The sequence below is a fragment of the Manis pentadactyla genome, chromosome 12 (genome assembly GCF_030020395.1).
Source record: "Manis pentadactyla isolate mManPen7 chromosome 12, mManPen7.hap1, whole genome shotgun sequence".
NCBI lineage: Eukaryota > Metazoa > Chordata > Mammalia > Pholidota > Manidae > Manis > Manis pentadactyla.
In genome coordinates, this window is record NC_080030.1 from 1825886 (window position 1) to 1831276 (window position 5391).

Below are 5391 nucleotides of genomic sequence, written 5' to 3' on the forward strand. Positions count from 1 at the left end.
TAATGCACTACGGTCAGAGAACAAACATATTTTGTATGATTTCAATTCTTTGAAATTTAGTTCAGTTGTGTGATCTATGTGATCAATACGTCATATGCTCCTGAAAATTCTGTTGTTGTGGAGTGGGATGTTCTATTAGTGTCAACTAGATCTAGTTGGTGGATACCATTCAGTTTTTCTGCATCTTTGCTGAGTTTTTTTTATCTACTTGTCCTATCGGTTACTGAGAAAAAAAAGTGTTGACATATCCAAGGAGACTGATGGACTTGTCTGTGCTTTCCCTTTAGTTTTATTAGTTTTCCTTTTCTTTCTGTTAGCATTTTGGGATGCTTTTAGTAGGTGCATTAGTGTATCTTCCTGGTGAGTTTATACTTTCATCATTATGTATGGAGATGGGTGTGAGCGCGCGGCCCGGTCCCTCTACCTCTGCGTGTCTTCGGCGCGGGCGCCCCGGCACTTGCAGAGCGCACCTGCTGTTGCGGGAGAGCAGCGCGGGACGCGCGGCAGCAGGGTGCCCAGGGCCGCACGTGGCCTGGGGCGGTCGGCCCGGTCCGTGCCCGGGGTGGGGGGCGGGGCTCGAGGCCACGGACACCACCCTCGGACGACGGGCGCGCCCAGGGGCCCAGGGACGGTGGTCCCCTCCTGTGGGGCCGGGCCTGCCCTACCTCCGGGAGCGCAGCCCGGGCCCGGGGACGGGGGGGCGGGGGGGGGTCTAAGGCCAGCGCTGGCCGGCGGGTGGGGGCGAGTGGAGGCGATCGGAGCGCAGGGCTTAGGGGCACCCTCCGTAAGGCCTGCCTGCGGGGTGGGGGACCCGCCGGCCTGCCCGCGGGTTGGCCCTGCCTCTGGGCGGGGATGCCAGGCTGAAGGCGGGTGTGCCCACCGCCACCCCCAGCCCCCGGACGCGTGTGGGGGTGGGGGACGAGGCCCGGCAGCCGCAGGTGGTCACGGTGGGGCGGGGAAGGGGCTGGGCGAGGGGGGGCACCCGCGGTGAGCGGGCGGGAGGGGCAGGCGGCCGTGGACTGTCTTGTCCCCCCCACCCCACCCCACCCCACCCCACCCCACCCCGCATGCCCCAGGAGCTCTTTTCTCCCACTTTCTCTCTAAATAAAAGCCTCCCTGGCTTTCTTTCCTACCTCGATCAGTGTTTGCGAAGTTCAGTCTTTGACTCTGGGAACAAGAACCCCGGTATCATTTTAGTCTGTTAAAATTCCCCGTTCTGCCCCCTCATTGTTTCTGTGTCCCATCAAGTATTTTACCAGACGTTTCCTGTTTTATATTCCCGTGAATTACTTCCCTTTCCCTTTGAAGTTGCAGACCCTCACCCCTCCTCCGTGGTTCAGGAGGACACACAGACCTCATTCTCCCTGCGTAACTCCAGGGAGGGGAGATCCCAGGGCAAAACACCTTTGAAAGCGAAATCAGGCAAAGGGAGAAATAGTGTTCAAAAGCCGTTTATTGCCCACAAGCAGTCGCCCTGCGTCTCCCTCTCTCTCTCTCTCTCTCCTGCTGCAGTAGAAGACAGCCAATACTCCCACCAAGCTCTCTGGTCCAGGGAAGCCCTCGCTCGCCCACGTAATCACCCACTGATGGAGACGGACTACTTCTCTCCACCCCTTGGAAACCCCTGTGGATGCGGACATGCACTAAAGCCAGGCCAAGAGAGTTTTGCAAATATTGCAATTTTACCCACACCCTGTCTGTGGAACAGATGTCTATGGCTTCCCTGTATGTACTTAACTAAATTTTGTTACTTTTTCTCCTGTTAATCTGTTTCACGTCAATCTGTTTCTTACTCCAGCTAAGGGAACCTCAGGGAGAGAAGAAATTCTTGCTGCCACCACCGGTCAAGTAGCTACGTTGACCAAGGGCTGACCCAGGACCTCCATCTTTTTGTTGAAAGGAGCAGGATCGTGTGGAGAAAATGGAAATTATAGCCAGGCTTCTTGCCTGGGTGTCACACACTGTAGACCTGAGGGGCCTGTCAGCACGTCTATGGGATGTTTACAGAGAGGCTGGTCAGTCTTGGGAGTGTTCGGCAGAAAAATAGATATGAGCGGGATGAGAGAGAATTAAGGCCAGTAAAGTTCACTAAAAAAGGGACTCAAAAGGCATTCTGTCCCAGGGGACTGAGGAGGAGCAGAAAAGAAAAACAAAACGCTAGTGAATTGGCGCGGGAATGTCTGCTTGGGCCCCTGCAAGCTGCTACTTCATGTGTCTGCACCCCAGCCTCTCTCCTACCATTTCCCCTTGAAAAGCCCTGACCGCTTGCGTGTCAGGAGGAAGGTGGTTCCCTAAGGCAGGAGCCTGCCACTCCCTCATTTGCTAGCAAGTCAATAAACTCTCCTTTCCTTTCCTCAAAACCTTGTCATTGTGTTTTGTGATTTGACCTCAGGGACGAGGACCGGGTCTTGGTATCAGGAGCAGCACCCCCCCCACCCCGACCAAGTGCCCGCAGTGCCGCTCCTTCAGTGTCAGAGGCCACAGGGCCGAGCTGTCAGGGACGCAGAGCTCCCGGCTTCCTCCTTGCTAGGCACGGGGGACTGTGCCGGCCAGGAGTTCGTGCTGTGTGGCAGGGCAAGTACAAGTCTCTAGAACTCCCTCCGAAGTATATATTGAAAGCAGTACTGCCTTCCAGGAGAGGTTACAGACTGGAGTTCCCACCAAGGCCTTGGAAGACGTGGGGGTGGTGATTTCCACAAACCCTTATTGAAGTCACTCACTCGGCCTACTCAGAAAACGGACGAATCTTGGAGATGACAGTGCATGATGGACACCGTGATCGGAGTGTCTCAGATTGCAGTTACTGCTGCACATGGGGCTTCATCACTTGGTCCCCAAGCACCCAGTGTGTAAGTATTGCTCAGGAAAATGCTCTTTGTTCTCTTCCTGTGAGTAAAGACCAGCAGGGCAGTTAGCTTTCAGCCGGCAAGGAGAGAAAACTATCTCAGAGGCATATCAAATCTCCAGACTTAGGTTGTCCCTTAGTGACAAGGAACCTTCCTGTCCTTTTCCTTCCAGAAGCCGTCACACTGGCCCATCCCACTGATGTCACTACGCCCACTGGACCCAGTGATCAGGAAGTACAACTTGTCTAAGCACACTGATAGAGCAGTCACGTGTCAGAAGGTGGGAAATAAATCCAACAAAAATTCAGGGGCCTTTCGTCTTCGACAAGTTTCTAGAAGTCTATCGTGTGGGTATGCCTAGCTCTCCTAAGGTGATGAATGAGGTGCTGTACCTGGACCCTCCTCCACCCCCCGCACACAAACGGCACAGCAGCCTGGTAGACCACCTCGGATTTCAGAGGCAGCACAGACCTCATTTCCAGTGTGCTACTCTGACCCATTTACTGATTGGTCTGAAAAGCACCTAGTCTGAGAGCAGCCTGGACCTTTGGAAGGTGGATGCCAGTAGATGGCAACACCTGGATCCCCTCTCATTGCTGCCCCTTCCAGGTGCACACCTGAAAACGGCCTACCGGGGGACTGACCTGCCCAAGATCACAAGGCCCGGACCCCGGCCTGACTTGCGTGCTGTTCCACGCTCCGTGCCAAGCCTGGTTGGCACTCCTCCATCTCTGAGTCTGTGCATCAGACACACGTGACACCAGTCCCCAGGAGCTGGAGGGGTCATCCATGTATCCCTGGGGATGTCCCTAGGGAGGAACGTCTGGCATGACACTGCCTGTGCAGGTTGGGGCGTTGGGCTGCTCCTGGGAGGTACCGCGGCCGCAGCGGGACACGGAACTGGTAAGAAAAAGAGGCCTGAGCTCAGCTCTTGTCTCCTCAGAGCTGGGACCCTGGTGACACTGCCAAAGAGCGAGGGGAGGGCTCTGCTGGAGACTGTGTAGTCGTGCAGGGCAAAGGCCAGGAGGGTGGGCGGTCAGCAGCCCAGAGGGGCATGTGGGCGTGTCTGAATGCACGGAGGGGCCCAGGAAATGGACCCTTGAAGAAGTGATGTCACTGAAGACACGCCCAGTAGAACCTGAATTGTGACCCGGACGGAACCCAGACCCTGGCCGCAGACCCCGGTCCTGCTCACTTGACCGGAGGCGCTCGACAGAGCAACATGCGGTCTTGTTGTGCGGAGCCTTCTGAAGGCGTGGGAGTCCGGGAAGCCGAGACGGAGAGTCCTGCTGCTCGCTGTGGGCGCGGGCTCATTGACCTCCTCCACCGCCTCTGTCCGTGTCTCCCGAGGAGCCCCGAGGTAACACAGGGCAGCCCAGAGCGGGCCACTCCAGGGCCAGGCCACAGTGTGACCCATCCCAGGCTGATCTTCCCACGGCCCTTCCTGTGTGTGTGCGGTGGGCGTGGGGCATGGGTGGGACTGGAGGCTGGGGAGGAGGGGGGCCGTTCCTGGGTGGCAGCACGTTGCGAGGTGGTGGCCCCCTAGCGGGGGAGTCAGTGCCACAGCTCTGGTCGCAGCATTCAGGACGTGGAGGTGAGTGTTGGGACCAGGCACTTCCACCCGCATGTTAGTCCTGAGCCCGGGGGTGTCCTCTCCTTCCCCCAGGGACTGGATGTCTAGGCAGATGGCCCTGTGCGCCTGACCTCGGGGGCGGGCTTTGCGGCCCACACTGCCCCCTGCGGGGAGGTCCACGCAGCCCCGGGTGCCTCCTCCGCAGCTACCAGGCGCCGGCTTTGCAGAGCTCCACCCTGGGGAGCGACGAGGAGCTGGTGGATGGACTCACCTACCCCATCTCCCTGGGCCTGGGGCAGGCTGGCTACACCCAGGACCCCGTTCCAAACCTGGCAACCTGCCAGGGCCCTCCCAGGGCTGCCCCACGAGCGTGGCCGACCGGCCCACTCCAGAGGGCCTGGAACCTCGTCCCCGGGGGCACCCCGTGCCTCTCCTTGCTCGCATCCCGGGGGGCTGGGGGCTCTCGGGTGAGCTGCGAACCTCCCTCGTCCTGGTGGTACCTGGGTTTCCCACTGACTATACCCCTGCTGCCCCCCTCAGCCTGAACATGAGCCAACTGTCCACGGGACTGAGGTCCCCAGGCGCAGGGCTCCCCGGAAACGCGTGAGGAGGAAGGGGAGAAAGCGCTCGGCACGAGTGCAACCAGCTCCACACACCAGCCCGAGCGCACCTGAGCTCAAACTCCCTCCCGAGGAAGCCGAGCAGCTGACCAAGGGACGGCGGCTCCCCTGGTGAGCACCCACCCCCTCCTCGGCACAGTCGGGCCTCTGCCCACGGCCTGCTGTGTGTCTTGAGCGTCCCCACATGTGTCTGAGCCGTGGTGTGTTCCTCTGACAGGTAGGGTGGCTGGTGATCAGCCTGTTAGGGTGTCCATGGGGAACACGGGAAGAGCCTTAGAGGGGCTCCCCAGGCACTGGGTGCTGCAGAAAGGACTGCCGCCCAAGCTGGGCCACTTCGGAGCTAGTACTTCTC

At 58.7% G+C, this 5391-nt stretch overlaps 1 long non-coding RNA gene across 1 annotated transcript; it reads right to left on the reverse strand.

The window, feature by feature from the left end:
- Positions 1–1058: 1058 nt before the first annotated feature.
- Positions 1059–5356, reverse strand: LOC130679977 (uncharacterized). Its single transcript, XR_008992959.1, has 3 exons — positions 4042–5356; positions 3491–3746; positions 1059–2886 (listed from the first exon to the last, which is right to left on the reverse strand). It is a non-coding gene; the product is annotated as an uncharacterized LOC130679977 (long non-coding RNA).
- Between the last annotated feature and the right edge of the window lie 35 nt (positions 5357–5391).